Source organism: Saccopteryx leptura, chromosome 1 (genome assembly GCF_036850995.1).
Source record: "Saccopteryx leptura isolate mSacLep1 chromosome 1, mSacLep1_pri_phased_curated, whole genome shotgun sequence".
Taxonomy (NCBI): domain Eukaryota; kingdom Metazoa; phylum Chordata; class Mammalia; order Chiroptera; family Emballonuridae; genus Saccopteryx; species Saccopteryx leptura.
In genome coordinates, this window is record NC_089503.1 from 357,579,839 (window position 1) to 357,600,463 (window position 20,625).

The window sequence follows — 20,625 nt, forward strand, 5'->3', positions numbered from 1 at the left end:
AACGGTAAATTATATTTGGTTTTCAGAACCTCTTATCTGTATGCTGTTTCTTGAAATTAACCAGCCTAAAATAATCCTTATGCCAAATAGTTATATCGGGGATGACAATTTCTGTCCTCCTACAGCTTGTAGGCTACAAACCTGTACAGCATGTGTGACTGTACTGAATACTATGGGCAATTGTAACACAATGGTATAAATGTGTAATGCATTGTGTTAGGACAGTCGAACACCTATGACATCACTAGGCAACAGGAATCTTTCAGCTTTATTATAATCTTCTGGGACCACTTAAGTGCAGTCTGTCATTGACCCAAAAATTATCATATAGCATGAGACTGTACATTTCATTAGTACTTACAGCATTTGGTAGAAATTTATTTCTCTATAGAACTGATGTATAACTGGGTAGGAAACATTTCCACCTAAATATTCTGTTACTATTCATAATCAGTTGATTTGAATATAAACATCATTTTCAAAATGATCCTCTGCTTTACTACATCATTTCTTTCAGTGGCACCACTGTTTTCAGATCTTCCACATTAGATAGTTTAAAAATTATCTTCAAATATTATTTTTACTTTGTTTGCTATGGCTAAATGGTCACCAAATCCTGTAACTGCAAAATTAAGTCTAAATACTTAGATAATTTAATATATGTATCATATTGGGCATGTTAAATATGCTGGGCCTCCATCTTCTCATGCAACAAATAAAATAAGTATCTTTGCCATGAGAAAGATAATCCATTGAAGTTAGAATAAGAGACACCATGCTGTAGTGGCTCATAGCATAAATTCTGGGACCAAAATACCTGGATTTCAATTCTAGCTCTGCTGTGCACTAGCTGTGAGGACTCTAGCAAGCAACTAGCTGTGAGATCTTCATAATTTAATCCCTCCTCCCATAAAAGGAAGATTATAAAGTAATATATGTCATAGAGTTGTCATAAAAATTAAAAGGGAAAATATTTGTAAAACTTTTAGAATTGTTTGTGACACACTGGAAGTGTTATATAAGTATTTGTTAAAAAAACAAAACAAAACCATATCTACATATATGGTAGATCATAGTCCTGGCACATTGTAAGCACTCAAAAATGCTAGTTATATATCAAATGTTAGCTATGTATCTTTTAATCTATTTATCTTCTCCATTTCTGTTGTCTCTATTCTGACCCATGTTTTCATCAGCTTGCTTTGAATTACAACCAACTAGATTAACCTCTAACCTTTTTGCATTCTCATTGTCTGTGGTGCATTGTCTATGATTATTTTATCATCACATCTGTTCACTTCTTTACTCTTGTAGCTCTTGAGCTATGTTTCCTACAAACTTCTACTAGATTCAGCTAATGAAAAATACTCATGCAAGAGCCAGTGGTTGTGTAGAAATCAACAGTTAGCTGACATGAGGTATTGCCAGCAGATCACCCCACTTTGAGAACAACCTACTTAAGTGCTCTTGCCAGCTGAGACAATTATCAATGACATCCTTCTCATTTCTCCATTTCAGGTGTCCCTTGAAGTTACAAGTGATACCCCTAACCATTGTTCTTTCAGCCTTTCGAAGTTGTATAAATTTCTAATTCTCTGTATTGAATCCTTTTGGGCTCCAAATACATAGGTATTTTTTATGCTTAATAATGGAATCATTTGTATGATGTCTATATTATTAAACCAAATTCTTACCAAACCTGAAGGCTTTTCTATCAGAAAACATTTATCCTGTTATCATTAGACTATTTCAAATAGATGCTACCACTAATCGTGTTCTGAGATAGTATAATTTAATATTGGTTCTAGTATTCCTAGAAACATAGAAACATTTACCAGCAAAAATAAAGTCTTTCTACTGCTCAGTACATATTCACCTGATTTTTCATTTTCGTGTTTCATCTTATTTTGGCTGAGATATTTGAATCCTTATTATCTTTTATTCATTTTAATTTTACTTTTCTGTTCCTGACTATTCAGGGTTCCCTTTTCTCCATTATATCTGCATGTTTAGTTGTCTATTTTAGTGCATAAATTTTTAAGAGCTGAAAATATAAGAATGTTTCATTGCCAGCGAGTACTTTACATCTAAATCCATGGCTAGAATTATATCTCAGCAAAAGATGATGTATCATTCACCCTGCTCTATTAAGAAACTAGAGCCTATTGTAAGTATTTAAACATGGGCATTGTTTAGTTTACCTTTATTTTTAAGAGTCAAGGAAACCTGCTTTCTAAACAGAAACAACATCTAGAAATATGTCTCAGATTCCCAAGTCTTAAAACCCAAACAACTACTCCTGAAGGAGAAAACATGATGCAGAGAAGATAAAGAAACATTGGCCTTTTATTCTCAAAAGTTTCTACTATGAACACCTGTTCTTAGTGATATCTAACATGGTTTCTCCACACTCGGGTGTGAGTAAAGGGGAAGACATTAAATGGGACATTGTCCACTTCTTCTGGTCTATAGTTTTATTTATTCTTAAATTGTGCTTATTTATATGTTTCCACTTCTTTTCAGTCATTCTTTTTTCTTGTATGCTAGTCAAAAAACATGTTTGCATAGTCCCAGTTGTCCTCATTTATATCCATAACCTAAGAAGAAATACTACATGAGAACAATCACCATGGCATAGTGATTAAAAACATGGTTTTATGCACTCGTAACCACCATCTGATATGCACCATATGTTTTCTTTGTCAAGTTATTTAACCTCTTTATGACTCAGAAACACAGTTTTGTTTGTTTTTTTTATATAGTTTTTAACTCTAGAATAATAGTAATGCTTTCTTCATACATTGGCAAGATTAAAGAGATCAATACATGTAAAGCACATAGGAGAGTGTCACATATAATATGTAAATGTTAGCATATTAAAAGACAATTATTTTTTGAAGCACAACTTTTGAAACAATCTTTCAAGTATAACTTTCTATGTGTTTTCCAAATTCTTCATAATCTGGTGAAGTAAATACATCAATACAATTTTCTATTTCTTGTAAAATAATTCTTCCATTCTGGTCTCATTGAGCCTCCTGTGTCCGTTTGTATATATATTTCTTAAAAACATTAAAATAATAACTGACATATGTATGGGAGTTTCAGTATGCAAATCCCTTCCTCATTTGCTACTGCTTCTAATCCTGCACTACCTTTTTGAGATAAGCAGGTTCATTTTTTTTTTAATGGAAAGCAGAGGTTTATAGAGGTTGAATGACCTGTTCAATAGTACATTCCAAGTAAAGCCTTCTAAAAACAAATCTCAATTTTATTTCCCTGCTTATTCTCTCCTCAGGTCTTGGCTGATTACCCAAGACCTATGGCCCATTTACCTGAAATCAAACCCCCATTATCCCCTATATATCCATCTTAGTGTGAAAGTTTGAACTCAAAATATCACCTTTAAAGATTCCCTGACTTTATACCCATATCAATATGTTTATATAATTTGTTTTTCTATTTAATTATAGTTACTTTCATACATTTTAACACTAGAATTTCAAAAAATGAAGACACAGCAGATTAAAATGTTGCATACCAGAAAAAGTTAGTTAAAATAGAAGCTACTATTAGCCTTGCTTATTTTATCTTTTTCTTGTACATTAAATGTTTAATACATGAAAATATCCACATTTAAGTTTGAAAGTATAGCAATAAAGAGTAATGTTCTCATATTCTTCTCTAAATATAAGTGCTGCTATTAATTTGATATCTGCAGTTTTTGGAGGTTTGTTGAGTATATTATAGTGTTATATTGTACATACATCTATATAATAATATACACATAAGCCATATATATATGTATATATATACATATTATACACATACATACTAACCAAGACAACACATATATGAGACAAATACTATTAAACCAAATTTTTAGGTAAGAAAACTAAAAATCGGAAGTTAAATAACTTTTCCATGTCACCGTGACAGTGGCAGAGACAGGATTCCTCTCCAGAAGGTCTGTCTCTCTTGTATATTCAAGCCCCATTTTATTATTCTGACTCATTATAGAGTCTAAGAGATTATTATATGGTTTTACAATTATAAGCCTTCTCAGGTATCCTTATCACTTACACTTTTAAAAGATTTATAGTATCCAGTATCATAAAGCTATCATAGTTCATTTAGATTCTTTACCAATGGGTTAATATAAATTGTTTCCAATTTGGTAGTATTATAAATATTCAAATAAGAGTACCTCAATATGTTTTATTGTATGCATAAATGAGTTTGGTTCTAATGTCTTAGAAACGTGGAAGAACTGGTAATATGTTACATGCCAAGTCGTCTTCCAAATTTGGCTCTATTAATTAACACTTCAAGAGACAGTGTACAAAGGGTTTTAAGAAGAGTCCTGCTTCATTACTGTTATGGAAAATTCATTAAAATGACAAAATATTTTTGACTTCTTACATATTTTTTAGCTTTCAGTTCTATGGACAGGGCTCCACCAAGCTATGTGTTGAAATCTGGACTCTCTCCACCAGTGACTAACTGCTTCTACAGAAGTGGTTATTTAGAATATGAGACCGTGAGTTAGGGTTCAGTAGGAATGTTATTTTTGTAGATATGGTGAAGACTTAAGCTGTAAAGACAAGAATACAGTTTTTGCAGGTTGTATTATTTGTATATTAATAACTTGAAAGCATTTTAGTTAGAAATAGCAAAAAATTGAAGTTAACAGAGTAAATAGCTGGTTAAAAACTGCTCTTTAGAATGAATGCTGTTGCAGCCCTGACTGGTTGGCTCAGTGGTAGAGCATCGGCCTGGTGTGCAGGAGGTCCTGGGTTCGATTCCCAGCCAGGGCACACAGGAGAAGCACCCATCTGCTTCTCCACCCCTCCCCCTCTCATTCTTCTCTGTCTCTCTCTTCCCTTCCCGCAGCCGAGGTTCAATTGGAGCAAAGTTGGCCTGGGTGCTGAGGATGGCTCCATGGCCTCTGCCTCAGGCGCTAGAATGGCTCTGGTTGCGACAGAGCGATGCCCCAGATGGGCAGAGCATTGCCCCCTGGTGGGCATGCCGGGTGCATCCCGGTCAGGTAAATGCAGGAGTCTGTCTGACTGCCTCCCCGTTTCCAACTTCAGAAAAATACAAAAAAAAAAAAAAAAAATGAATGCTGTTGCAAATCTATTCTCCTAATGCAGGATCTGCCACTCTTTACTGAAAAACAGTTTGATCTTTAAAACAACAGATTTTGCCTGACATTGGCTAAGTATACCATGTCTTTCTTATATAAATGTTTCTAAGATTTTTTTTATTTTAAATATTCACTAGTTGATCTATAAAACATTCACTATTATAAACATTTTAAATAGAATGACTGATGATAAAATAAGTTGTGTAAACAAACACAAAGGGAACATTGAATAATATTTATTTCCATAAATTATAGCAAGGTAAATAGAAAAATCTCTAATTAGAGACATTTATAATATCTTAAATATGAGTGTTCATGTTGTCCAGAGTAAAAGTTATTTAAATAATTTAAAAATGTAATTTCCTATTTCTCATTTTCAGACTAATTAACTATAGAATTTTTTTAAAAATTGTCTTTGCTGTTTAAATCCTTCAAACATATATTAAACATTACCATATTTTAGAGGGCATAACAGAGTGCCTAATAGTAAAGCTGCCTTTAGAATAACAGGTTAAATACTATTTTTTATCTTTTAATATTATTTATTTAGTATCTTTAAACAGTAATGGTAAGTGAATGATCATTTCAGCTACAAAAAAATAACTCAGAAAACAACAGTTAGTGATTTTTAATGAGATGAAAACATAATTTGATCCCAGAAGTAGAAATTGAAAATGTTAAGACACCTTCCCATTAATAAGTAGAAATATTAACATATAAAACCATTTGTATAAATAGGATCTGTACACCATATGCTTGATTCAAGAGGGAAAATGCTTGCCCTTGAAGTACATTTTTCTTTAGGCATTCAATGATTCACAATCACTTTAATCAGTAGATTAAACACAAACACTGGTTCCTAAAATATTTTGATTGTTCTGTTTTTGAGATACTCAATATTCTTGATCTTCCTTTGCTCTTTTTGGCTCATTTGACCTATATATAACTTTAAATAGCTCCCTGGCTGACAGACAGGCTATCTCATCATATGGTAAATGGTAACACAGTCCATTACACAGTAACTTAAAAATCATAGCCCCACTGAGAAGCTGCTCCAAGAGTGTAACTACTCTCCTGGCAGATATCAGCCAATATCTAGATATATTAGCAGGGGAGAGTCTACTGACCACAAAAGGATCTGGGAGGGAGTTGGGAACTTATTTCATTTCTATACAAAAACCTCTGGAAATTCAATAGCTTAATCTATTTTTTATTGAATGCATACAGAAAAAAATTTTTAAATCTTTTTATCAGATAAAGCTCTTCTACCAACTCTGTCCTTGATCAGTCCTCTAAAGACTCTTCACCATTCATATATTAAAGAAATTCACTATTCTTAAAATGCATATTTTTTTGAAATTTTAATGGCCTTCCATAACAAGAGCTATAAATTATATAATTTGAAACTGTCAGAAGTAACAGTGGCATCACCAACTGATCACCTGTATCTGTTCAAATATCCAAATAGTATTTTTAATCTTACAGAGATTATTAGTGTTGTGTTATTCTTTATGATAACATTATATCTTATGTGTAGCATTTAAATATATTATTGTGTAGCAATTCAAAAATTAGTAATAACAGCTTAGAGGACAAATACAGTGCAATTCTTCTCTTACACCTACCTCAGAAAGGCACATCTGTGGCTGCAGCCACCAGCATGTTGAAACAATACATTTCACTTAGCTGATATATAAATGCTTTCTATTTTTGTTTTCATTTCTGGTCATGATATATTTTTAAAGGTACATTTTGTAAATAAATGAGGAAGTTAAGTATGGGACGTTGTATTCCTTGGAAGAAAGCCATTATACATACACACATAAATAAGTAGATTTATGAAGAAAATTACGCTCGTTCAGACTGGTGCTGTATTGAGCTGTGCATCCTGATAATAATGTAATTATTATCCTTGTCACTTATGATTAGTTTAGTAGTATTTAAAAAAAGGTTAGAACTTTCTCATAAGGTATCTCAAGGATTTTCAAGATCTAACCATGGAAAGGTTTTCTGTATAAAAAAATAGGAGAGACAAGGTTTAGTTTTGGCAATTTTTATATTTTTAATCTTTAAATAAATTTGTGCAACTGCCATGCCTTCAAGATGTGACTGCCTACCATTATATAATATCCTTCTCATGAATAAAAAAGCCATTACTGCATCACATGTTCGAAGGAGACAGTAAGTCACAGCAAAGGATAATGAGAAGAGCCACTGAGAAGGAGCAAATGGAGATTGCAATTGTGCCCCGTTCTAAAGGGCAAGTGATCAGTCTCCTTTACTTGCACTGGAAAGGAATGGCCAACATGGAAAAGGCTAAAAGTTTGAACAACTACCATCTGGGTATATATAATGTATATATAGTATACACACACACACATATATTTATATATATATATATAGTGTGTGTATATATGTATATAAGTATTATAAGTTTATATAAGTATATATACTGTACATATAACAGTTATATATGTGTGTGTGCATATGTATATAAGTATATATTATAAATATATATGTTATATATACATATATTTATACATATATATACATATATATGTGTATATAAAATTATATATATTTTATTATATATATATTTCATATATATATATATGCCTTATTCAAAAATCCAAAGTGTCCATTTACCTCAATTGTTTATAATATTAAAGGAACTTCCTGCATCAATGTTCATGATTTCAATACATGAACAAAGCAGCTATCATCAAAAAAAGAAACATTCTATTTCAATACACAGACTAGTTTATCATCTGGCAAATGTATGGATAACACAAAATGAATGAGTTTTTTTAAACCCATTACTACTACTGACCAAAAATAGAACTGTATACTAATAATGCATTCCTTCCAGTGAACTTAAGTGTTTTATTCTTTATGTATGTATCTACTCTGATTAGTAAAAAAATATTGCATGAATTATGTAGGTGTGTGTTTTGATGTGTTTGTATACTCATAATTTTAACTTTCAAAATATCTGCCATCAAAACGGTAGATTCTCAAATTTAAAACAAATTCAATTATGGTAAGCAAAAACTTTATGTTCAATACAATACACCAAAAGGCCAGTAGAATGATGTTATATAATTCAAAACTCTTTATTGAATGTAGAATTGACCCAGCTTTAAAAGTTATAAGTCCAACAAGACGTTTTGTACTTACAGTAATATGTTAATTTATATTTATCTTAAAAATATGTAAAGAGCACCAAAGACCTTATAATTTATTTCTTTTTATCCTATTTGTTTATTGGTAGATTGCTTTAAAGATTATAAAGTACTTTCCCATTAATTAAATCATCTATCTTACAAAACAATCTTATGAGGTATAAGAAAAGGGAAATATACTTTCAGTTTTATAAAAATATTTTTTTTTAATTTCAGGGAGAATAGAAAAGTCTGATGACAAATTTCTATGAAATAGCAGAACTAAGATTGATAATAAAACTATGCTTATTGGAAAAAATTATACTCGTATTTCAAAATATTTTAGTTACATTGTTTTCCTAACTAGAATTAAATGTTTTCCTAACTAGAATTAAATAATTAGATACATGAGGATTTTTTTAATGTTAGCAATGTTTAGCTGCCATTTTTTAATTTTTATTAATTTTAATTTATTGTGTTAACATGGCTTCAAGAGTCCCACTCAATATAACTTCCTCAACCCCTACCCTAGTGTCCCTCAATATACCCCCTTTTTCCCTTTCTTCTCCCCTCCTTCTAACTTTCTTCCCCTTCCTTCTGGAATTTGCTGTCCTGTTATCTGTACCTATGAGTTATGTATATATAATTTCACTAATCCCTTCACCTTCTCTGATCCCATCCCCTCATCCTCTTTCCCTCTGACTGCTGTCCCTCTGTTCCCTGTGAACCTGCCTCTGCCTCATTCTGTTCCTCAGTTCACCATTTCATTAGATTCCATGGAGCTATTTCCAGATCTTGGCTATTGTAAACAATGCTGCAATAAACATGGGGGTTCATATCCTCTTTTGTAACAGTGATTTGGTATTCTTAGGATATATTCCTAAAAGTGGGATAGCTAAATCAAAAGGCAGTTCCATTTTTATTTTTTTAAGGAAACTCCATACAGTTCTCCACAGTGGATGCACAAGTCTGCATTCCCACCAGCAGTGCAGGAGGGTCCCCTTTTTTCCACACCATCACCAGCATTCATTGTGTGTTGATTTGTTAATGAGCGCTATTGATACATGAGTATTTGATTTTGTACCTGCTCCCTCTATAGGAGTATGGGCTTCAGAGACACAAAATCTCAAACCTTATCAAATCTTGGTCAGTCGTCTTCCACATAGATTTCTGCACTGTATTTAAATATGTTCTTCTCTAGGGGACATGTTAATAACTGAAACCAATTTCTCTTGAATAAAGTACTAGACATTTTAGGTAGAGTCCAATAAACAAAAGTAGAAAATAAAGACAATGTTAAAATAAGAAACTAAATTGAAACATAGTTCTAAAATAGTAAAAAAGAAAAGTAGAGTGAAAGTTAAGAATGGCATAAAAGAAAGTAAATTTGGACATTGGAAAAGAAGAAAAGGAATATAGAGAAATACTAAAAAAAGAAATTCATGACTCACCCATTAATTATCATTTAAGTTCCAATTTCATAGGAAGCACTTTCAAGTAACAACTAAAGATAATTGCTTGTATATTTGTGTTCTAAATGTCTGCATATTTATGATGTACAATGATATTCCACCTAGCAGAAAGAGTAGGGATGTTGCTATGCTATGTGCTATATGTACTGTTTAAGTCAGCCACAAATCTATGCTTTATTATTTCTACTGATTTTATTATTTTCTGTCCCAATAACCTAATGTAGTATTTATCAAACAAAAATTGAGCATAATGTAACAAGCTATTTTCTTCCTTAAATTCTGTATTCAGATAAGCCTGAAACACTCTTAGCTCAAAGATAATTAAATGGTTTGCTGTGTTGTGAATTGGTTTAAACCCATCAGTATGGCTACATGCGGTATTAATTTACAAAAGGAGAAATATAGAATAGTCATAAATACTATACCCAAATATTTTTAACCACAATCATTTTTTTTGTCATTTCTGGGATAATAATTGCTTATTTTAGTTTCTACTTATCACATGAAGCATGCAGTAAATAAATATAAAACTTGGAATGAAGCTAGAAGTTGACCCATATTTTAAAAAAAGGAGTAATTAATAGAAGCAAACAGAGATAGTCCAGATGTTGTTATTTAAATTATCAGACAAGAACTGTAAAATATTTATTAAAATGATTTTAAAAAGTATACTTTATAAAGAAAACTATACATAATTATATGTGAAATTTTAGTAGAGATACAAATTGTATAAATGTTGAATAGAACTGAAACAGAAAAGAATATAAAAATAAAACGTTTTTTAGGAACTGTAGATATAGTATGTTTAATTGGAATTCAGTAGTAAAATAGTGAGTTATATGGAAACAGAAGTTTATAAAGAGATAATGCCAAGAGATTTTTTTTTAATTGATGAAAGATAAAACCTATTATGTGCATTTATATTTAGGACTATATTCTTAATGTCTTCGCCTTTGATTAATATGGTATGTTTCTTTACCTCTGGCAACACTCTTTGACTTCATTTATATTTTTCTTACATTAATAAAACCATTCATTCATTCTTATAGTTAGTGTTTTCATGGTATATTTTTTCCAAACTTTACATTAAAATATTTTCCATTTATTTACAATTATCTTTTCTTTCCTTTGTGCTAAATATATATAATAAATTTTTCATTTTGACAATTTTTTAAGTATAAGCTGCGGTGTTGATTACATTCACAATGTTGTATAAACCACCATTTCTATCTAGTTCCAAAATTTTTCATCTCTTCAAAATTAAACTTCTCACCCATTATTAGTTTCTCCCTATTCTGTCCCTTCCCCTAGACTCTGGCAAAGAACAATCTGTGTTCTACCTTCTATATTTCATATAAGTGGAACAATACAAAAGTGTGACATTTTGTGTCTGGAATTTTATTGGAGAAGAGAAGGAGAATTTAATGATAAATTTATTTACTTGGCTTTTGACCACATAGTCAACATAATCTTTCTGATGTTTATTTCTTTCCAAAGATATAGTCCTCTATTTGGTATAATTTCTCTTTCATTTTACATACTTCTTTTACCATTTTTATACAGAGTCTTCTAAAGATAACATTTTCAGCTTTTGCCTATTCGAAAAATTCTTTATTTTATATATATTTTGGACTTTTTATTCATATTTAATTTTATGTTGTTAATGATGTTCTTTTTTCCTATAATGCTTCAAAGACATTGTCCATTATCTTTTGAAAGCCATTGTTTCTGATTGTTTTTTCTATACAATTAGTATTTTTCTCTAAGAGCTTTTATGATTTTGTTCTTTTTCTGTTCATTTTTAACACTTTACTCTGATATGCTTTATGTGTGTCTTTTTGTTACTTGTCATATTTGTTATATTTAGGTTTCTCTGAACTTTTTGATCTTTGAGTTTTGTAATTTATAGTACTTAACAGATTTTTTTTTTTAGTGGAGAGTGCAAACGCAGTCCCCAACTACCACAAATTATGCAGTCAAGTTTCCCACATTTGGGGAAATCACAGAAGTCAGCACACTCAGAGTGCAATGAGTGAGCCTCGCCCTGGGGAAACCACCTTCATGATCATATTATCTCCCCTGTCAGGTAAGTATAGTACTTAACTGTTTTTATTTTATTTTATTTTTTATTGTTTTTGTGACAGAGACAGTGAGAGACAGTGAGAGGGACAGATAGGGATAGACAGACAGGAAGGGAGAGAAAGAGAGAGAGAAGCATCAATTCTTTGTTGTGACACCTTAGTTGTTCATTGATTGCTTTCTCATATGTGCCTTGATGGGGGGGGGGGGGAGGGCTATAGCAGACCGAGTGACCCTTTGCTCAAGCCAGTGATCTTGGGCTTAAGCTGGTGAGCTTTGCTCAAACCAGATGAGCCCGTGTTCAAGCCAGAAACCTTGAGGTTTCAAATCTGGGTCCTCCGCGTTCCTGTCCTACGCTCTATCCACTGCACCATCACCTGGTCAAGCAGTAGTTAACTGTTTTTAAAGAGCTTTTTCATTGTAGATTACTTCATTAATACATGTCTGAATCATTGAGGAGAATATTTCAAATTAATAGAACTGTTGTAAAATATGTTTATTATTTGATAAATTAGTCATTCTGCAATATTCTAAGAGGCAACATAGACATTTTGTTGTATATACTTTGCCACCAAATGATTTAGATTACATTAAGTTAATTTTTTAGAAAATTATAAATATAAATTTCTTTATACAACTTGTTACTTTGATTTAAAAATACATCATTTCTATCTATTTCTTCAACACTGAAAAATGTTAATTCATAATATGAATTGATTTATGTTGAATCAAATGTAAGTAAGAATACCTGGTTGCTATACTCTCCTAAGGAATGTCCAATTGAAATAAGAGTGACAGTGATTAAATATAATAGTTTGAAGCAAGAAAGCTTCAGAAGGTCTGAGTCCTAATTTAAATTATGCCAAAACACTGCTCAGAATATCAAAACAGTTGTGATGGTGCGTGTCATTTTCGTTCAATTAATGAGATAATTTTTCATACACATGCTTAATTTTTATAGTTGAATGTTGACCATTGCAGTATCAAATATATATATATGGGTTCTAAATACCAGTCAGTGTTAGTTTGTGGCAAAATATTTACAAGTTGCGATGAAACAGGGAAAGAGAAAAAAAAAGAAAAGAGTACGTTTTTAATGAAAAGGCTAATTATATTTTTAGAAAGAACTTTTATTTCCCCCCTGTGAGAGTATACGGGTTTAGGAAAGCCGTAAGTCTGAAGCTGCTGCAACACACACAGTGACGGTAAACTGAAGAGCATCCACAGAGTAAAATCCATCAGGCGCCAGCTCATTAACCAGCAAGGCCTTCGAGGTACTGGGACTGGGAGATGTTTAATGGCTGAACATAAGATGGTTAAATGGGCCCAAACAGGAAAAGAAATATTTTTCAGGAAATTACTCTTCACACAAATTGGGGTAAAATTGCTCCTCCTATGCCTAGAGGACATAAGGAATGCTGAGGGGAACAGAAATAATGCAGCCAACAATGAAAAGACAGATCGATTAACATGAAGAGACAGTTTGTAATTCTGTTAAAGTTGGCCTTCAGAACTTTAAGGAAAATATTGAAGGGAAGCCAAGCCTTCTATACAAACCGTCTGAGAGAAACAGTATGTAAAGAATCCATCAAAGACTTTTCAGCAATTGCAAAGGCAAAAACCTTCTGCCCTTAGTGAAGAAGTCTAACAGCAAGAACCCCATCTCCCAGTGCGAGATGCTATGGAACGTACTGCCTGGGGGGCGCCTCCTGGAGGAGGAATGATGTAACGAAACCAGTCATCCTGTTTAAACCAGCTTTACCAGATCTTTCCTATATATTAGTATTAAAAAAAAATTTAAGTACCATAATCAAACTTCTCCCAACACAAAATTACAGTTTCCAGGTGATTTAGTGTTGCTGCCATTGAAGTGGCTAGACTTTATCATTCTATTAATATTTTAAGACAAACATAGAGTTATATCGGACCATGTTTTATAGTTATTGATTAATCCAAGTGAACAAAAGCACTTAGAACCTGCCTATAATCTCACAATATAGGATTTACTAATTGCTTCATCAAGAACACCACATTCTGTGGAGAACTTTATAGATTGACCTATGAAAGGCTTGCTATATATATATATTATTTGAGATTGTCCTGAGTGACTTGAGGAGGTATTGAGGGAGGGGGAAAGAGTGTGATCTAAATTAAATGATCTCAGGAAGGAGAGGCAATGTCATGATTGGCCTTACTAATTTTTATCAAGAAGATGAAAGAAATAAAAATACTGGATGTGTCATTTGTAAATGGAAGGGGCCATTCAGTGAGCCAAGAGAAAGAACATATTGGATTATGTTTTTGGTGGCACAGTGTCCTTTTCTTTGGCTTATGTTTAAAATTAAGGCTAGATTGATCTTGTTTTTGAATGTGTCCAAATATTTTTGACATTCTGTGAAATTATTTTTAAGTTCATTAGGGAATACTACAATTTAACTTCATGCTGTCTTCTTTAAGAGACTTTTACATTCATAAGTTTATATAATAAAACACATAATTTTATTTTAGGAAGTTTTCAGTCATCTTCAAGAAATGTTATGTCTCCATAACATTTAGGATTTAAAAAATACTTTCAAATATCTCTACACATAGAGACTGGGATGGATAGACCTTGCTTGAGTCTCCAATAAGAAACATTGATCAATAAGAAAACAAGGCCCTTTATAGGATATTTTAACATGATCTGTGATAGAGACCGTATTGTTTTATTCTGAGTACAACATATATTACTCTCTTTTTTCAATTTTACAACAAATCCTAAGCCTTATACTTTTCTACTGGATGTGTGTCTGTTAGGGTCTTTGTGTATGTGTCCTAGTATGTCAAGAGGTAAATAGTTTACATTATCATTAAAAGGGTGTGATAATCTTCTGGTTTCAGGAAGCTAGAATTTATAATATAAATTATAGGTTAAAAAAAGGGTACTGATTTTTTTTAAGGTGAGAAGAAGGGAGATAATGAGGAAGACTCCCACATGCACCCTGACAGAGATTCATCTGGCAACCCCATCTGGAGCTGATGCTCAAATAAACCAAACTAGCATCTGAGGCTGACATGTTCAGACCAACTGAGCCATCCTCAGCACCTAGGACCATGCTTAAACCAATTGAGCCACTGGCTGAGAAAGAAGAAGAGAGAGAAAAGGTAGAGAGTAAGGGGAGAGAAGCAGATGGTCGCTTCTCTTGTGTGCCCTGACTGGGAATGGATCCTGGGATGTCCATATGCTGGGCAGAGGCTCTATCCACTGAACAACCAGTCAGGGCCTAAAAAGGGTACTGATTTAAAGTTGAATCTGGGATTGACTTCATGGAATAAAACAAAACAGAGTGAAAAAGAGGTGAAGAGGCAAGGAAAAGAATATGCCCACTCTTGAGATGAACTAATCTAGATAATACAGATGAGAAGAGTACATAATTTATTCTGTATATGATTTAAGGACACTTTTCCTGGTAAGTTAAGATGCTTTTTAAATATCAGCAGAAAACATTCAACTGCTAACATCAACAAAAATAAACACATATTAAATAATATGAGATAAACAGTTTTCTGTGATATAAGAAAATTGCCATTTACATGACAAAGTAAAGAAAGAATAGAGCAGCCTGATCAAGCAGTGGTGCAGTGAACACAGCATCAGATTAGGACGTAGAGGACCCAGGTTTGAAAACTCGAGGTTGCCAGCTTGAGTGTGGACTCATCTGGCTTGAGCGCAGGGTTGCTGGCTTGAGTGTGGGATCAGAGACATGACCCCATGGTCACTGGCTGGAGCCCAAAGGTTGTTGGCTTGACATCCAAGGTCGCTTCTCATCTCTCTCCCTTTCTGCCTGTCTGTCCCTATCTGTCGCTCTCTCTTTCTCTCGGTTTCTATCACAAAAAGAAAGAGAAAGAAAGAAAGAAAGAAAGAAAGAAAGAAAGAAAGAAAGAAAGAAAGAAAGAAAGAAAGAAAGAAAGAAAGAGAAAGAAAGAAGGAAGGAAGGAAGGAAGGAAGGAAGGAAGGAAGGAAGGAAGGAAGGAAGGAAGGAAGGAAGGAAGGAAGGAAGGAAAAGAAAGAACAGAGCAGATTACAGTGATGAAAAATATCAATTCTTCCTTGCAGCACCTTAGTTGTTCATTGATTGCTTTCTCATATGTGCCTTGACCAGAGGGCTACAGCACACCAAGTGACCCCTTGCTTGAGCCAGTGACTTTGGGCTCAAGCTGGTGAGCTTTGCTCAAACCAGATGAGCCCGCACTCATGCTGACGACCCTGGGGTCTTGAACATGGGTCCTCCACGTCCCAGTGTGATGTTCTATCCACTGCGCCACCGCTGGTCAGGCTACAGCAATTTTTTTAAAGCAGATGTTTTAGCATACAGAGACAAGGCAGTGTAAAAAATAATTCTGCTTGAGAAACACTACAAGCAGTTTGGAAAAGAGCATCATGATGTTAAAGCTGGAAAGGAAGACAGATTCTTATGAATTCTGGCAAAAAAAAAAGTTTAGGCTTCTAAAAAAATCAGTAACAACATTCTCAGATTAAGGTTGAGATGTGTTAAGGTCATTTAGCATTTGTGATGTTTCTGTGATAGTAATTGTGGGATGAATTGCAGAGTAGTAAAATAGAAGGTTACTTTTCTAATTAAGAGGCCATTGTGGTAATCCAGAGAAAGGATGATAGGTTTTAAGTTTAAGGAAGAAACTGTGGCAATGGGGAAAAGGGTTTGAAAAAGAGCCATGTTAATCAAGTGAAATAAAAATGCTTTGTGTGTTATTAGAGAGACGGTGAGAGTAAGATTATTTTCTTGTTCCTGATTGGTATGTGAGGGGAGGATGGTTTCACAGAGTAAGATTAGAAAAGCAGAAGACATATTTATAACTACGCATGGTGTCGGATGGATACTGGATTTATCAGGGTATCACCTTATGAGTTATATAAATGTCTACTCACCAGGTTGTACACCTGAAACTAATATAATATTGAATGTCAGCTGTAATTTAAACAATAAAATTATAAAAATTAAAAAATAAAATAAAACCTACTCTCACTGTACAAAAAAAATTTTCAGAAGTTGGAGTGAGGTTGCAAGCAGGGCGAAAGATACAAAGTGACTAGATTAGCTCAGAACTCTGCAGATTGAGCTCACCACTGAGAATAATTTGAAAATAACCCTGTGTTTGGAATGGTAGCTACAGGAGTGATAAAACCCTGCAAGAAGTAAAAAAGAGAGTTACCAACATTAAGGAGGAAGAACAAACACAAATGATGGAGCAGAGATAGTCTTGGAGGTGAGAAAACAAGCATTTGGTGCTGTCTGAGAAACCGAGGAGAGAGACTGGGGGGGCGGGGGGGGGAGGACAGTGTGAGATGGAACAGGCCGCACTTGTGGGGACTGCTAAGAGCTTCTTGGATGTAGCCATTGAGAGATCATTTTACATCTTTACCAGCATATTTCAGTGGAATATAGAAGTGAAAACCAGATTGCAGTGGGTGGAAAGAGCAAATATGATGCGAGGAACATAAGACAGGAAATATGCTCTCATATTAAAAAAGTCACACACACACACACACACACACACACACACACAACAAAACTTGTTCTCCGGAAAGGCAAACTAGGGTAACACAGTGAGGAAATTTTAAAAAGAATGTATCTTGATTTTTTTAGTATAATAAATGTTCTGTTGTTTTATTCAATGATGAAGAAGATATTATTAATGGCTAATATTTGCCAGATATTATCTAATATTGATGTCATTTTATATATAATATTGTGATGTGACATTTTTCTCCTAAAATTCAGGACTATCATCTTATGTGATTCATTAAGGTTTGGTGATAGAACGATAGCTATAGATAGGTAGAATATATTTATAATTTAATTGTACACTGGAAACAATTTTTTTTCATTTTCTGTTGCATGAGGTATTAGAACTTTTTCTATATATTTCTGCATCATTGATTTCAAATCTGAAATACATCTTTTTGGTGCATGCTCTAGTTATTTTTTTTTTCTGAAGCTGGAAACGGGGAGAGACAGTCAGACTCCCGCATGCGCCCGACCAGGATCCACCTGGCACGCCCACCAGGGGGCGATGCTCTGCCCCTTCGGGGCATTGCTCTGTTGTGACCAGAGCCACTCTAGCACCTGGGGCAGAGGCCAAGGAGCCATCCCCAGCACCCAGGCCATCTTTGCTCCAATGGAGCCTTGGCTGCGGGAGGGGAAGAGAGAAACAGAGAGGAAGGAGGGGGTGTGGAGAAGCAGATGGGCACTTCTCCTGTGTGCCCTGGCCGGGAATCGAACCCAGGACTTCTGCACGCCAGGTCGATGCTCTACCACTGAGCCAACCGGCCAGGGCCCATGCTCTAGTTTTTATGCAATTTTAATTTCTTTTTGTTACAGTTAATGGCATGCATTGGTTTTGAAATTGGAGTTAAAGAGCAACAACTCTTGGATTGAACATAACCACAAGACAATATTTTACAAACATCACTTTTATATAATTGTAGTTTTTTTAATGTAAAAAAATTATTATCTGATAAAAAACCCTCTTATTTTGCTTTAAGATTAAGTCATGGCTTCTTCGAGTAGGCGTAATTGTAAGAATAGTCCTGACACCTTCTGTTACATATATGGCTGTTACACACTTCAATGTCAAAGGTGTAATATTTCATCATTTGTGACACGTGCATATATTGCCTATTTTCAGAAGTTCCAATTGGTTATTTAACTCATCTGCGAGAAGATTATAATGACATAAAAATTGTCTTCGACTTTCTGAAGTATGAGGAGCATAACTGGATCATTTGTGTGGATCTTAAAATGGTAAATTTCCTGCTAGGACAACAGAGAAGTTTCATGAAGTATCCTTGCTTTCTGTGTTTGTGGGACAACTGAGCTCGGGAGAAACACTGGACACAGAAGAAGTGGCTGAAACGTGAAGCTCTGGAAGTAGGGATGTAAAGTATTGTGAATTAACCTATAGTTAATCAAGACAGGATCATTTTTCCTCAACTTCACATCAAACTTGGCTTAATGAAGCAGTTTGTTCAGGCTTTGAATAGAGAAAGTGAATGCTTTCAACATATTATTTCTGCTTTTCCTGCCTAGTCTTTCGAGAAGATAAAGCAGGTGTATTCGATGGACTTCAAATTCTAACCCTCATACGTGATGAAGAATTTTCCAGGAAGATGAATAAGGAGGAGAAAGCAGCATGGCAATCTTTTGTGGCAGTTACAAAGAACTTCCATGACAAGAAAAAAGCAGAAAACTATGAACTTCTGGTTCAAAAGATGCTGTTTGCTTTCCACGACATTGGATGTAACATGATTGTTAAGATTCACTTCCTGAACAGTCACCTTGATAAGTTTTCCAAAAATCTTGGAGCTATTAGTGATGAGCAAGCTACTGCTGGAGCATCAAACAAGATTGTCCTCAACAAATACACAAATGCAAGAGCTACAAATGCAAATTTTTGCCTGAATAGAATTTAAATGTTTTGCGCAAATTTTATGATTAAAATAAGTGTTTTAATATGTTCTATTTTGAAATTGTAGACAAATTCTGATGCAATCATATTTTTAATGTATTAGTGTATATATTGCATTATATAAATTATTATATTTTCACAAACATGATGTCCAAGAAGACATTCTACTTCATTATGTTAAATTAAATGTTGAAAATTTTACAAGATGAAAACCTAAAATCTGGAATTGTGAAAAAAATATAGCTTACAAAGAAAAGCTAATGTCAGAATTGAGATCAGCACACTCGAATTAGGTAAGAACAAGTGTTTTTGTGGATGCAACAAAAATTTGTTCCCCAGTGTATTATTCTATAATATTATTATATAGATATTTTATATATTTAAAATTATTCAAATTTGAATATTTTTACTAAAATTGAATTAGTATCTTTGCACATGTACCTGAGTACATGCTAAAAATAGTCACTTCCTGAAGAATGCATGAATGCATGGGCTTATTTTTTTCCCAAAAAACTGCTAGAGAGTCTTTATTGTCATTTTATACTGAATAATCCCATAACATCTGTAAGAAGACACACCACTCTGCATTGGTTTGCTGGGTCTTAATGTCGACGTGCCAATTTGCAGAATTCCTTGTCCTGTAGCCTAGAGAAACTCTTAAATTCAGGTTCATATCAATGAAGTATCCTCCTATTACACCAGCTAAACAGGCTATACAACACATATCATGTGGGACTATGCAAAGTGTATTTTATTTTACAGTGTGCAAGAGCTATTCCACAAATCATAGGCCCTCAGAAATTTTACTAAAGAAACAAGCCATTTTATTTTTGTGGGATTTTTGTCCCATACTTTGGCACAAATGTGTCTCATTGTTACGCCCTTCATTTTGGGACATATCAGCATAAGCTTGTTCCAATTGGCTAGCAACAGATTTTACTGTAGGGTCGGATGGACAAGAATTCAGATGCCTCAATTGTAGCAGAGAATGATAGTTGATGTAAACACAGTTGAGGTGAGAGCGTACAATGTCAAGTGTGTTGTGATCTGACTCATAAGTCTGAGAGACTGAAGTCAACCATGGGTGAGAGCCGTGTTTAATTGTCTTTACCTCCCTAGGTAACTTCTTCAGGTGAGATGTTCGGGAAAAGCACTAACAGACATAGGAGGAGCACCTGGTTCATCTTTCAGAAAGACTCAATCCATCAGGTGCCTTTCCTTTATCTCACATATTTTCATTTTGTATATAATGACCTTTTATACTATCATAGGCCCAATGCCAGGGCTAGGTGTGTCCTGA

The 20,625-nt window shown here is 33.7% G+C and overlaps 1 non-coding gene across 1 annotated transcript; it reads right to left on the bottom strand.

Annotated features, from left to right (window-relative positions):
• Positions 1-11,711: 11,711 nt before the first annotated feature.
• Positions 11,712-11,873, bottom strand: LOC136390011 (U1 spliceosomal RNA). Its single transcript, XR_010748542.1, has one exon. It is a non-coding gene; the product is annotated as a U1 spliceosomal RNA (small nuclear RNA).
• Positions 11,874-20,625: the final 8,752 nt, after the last annotated feature.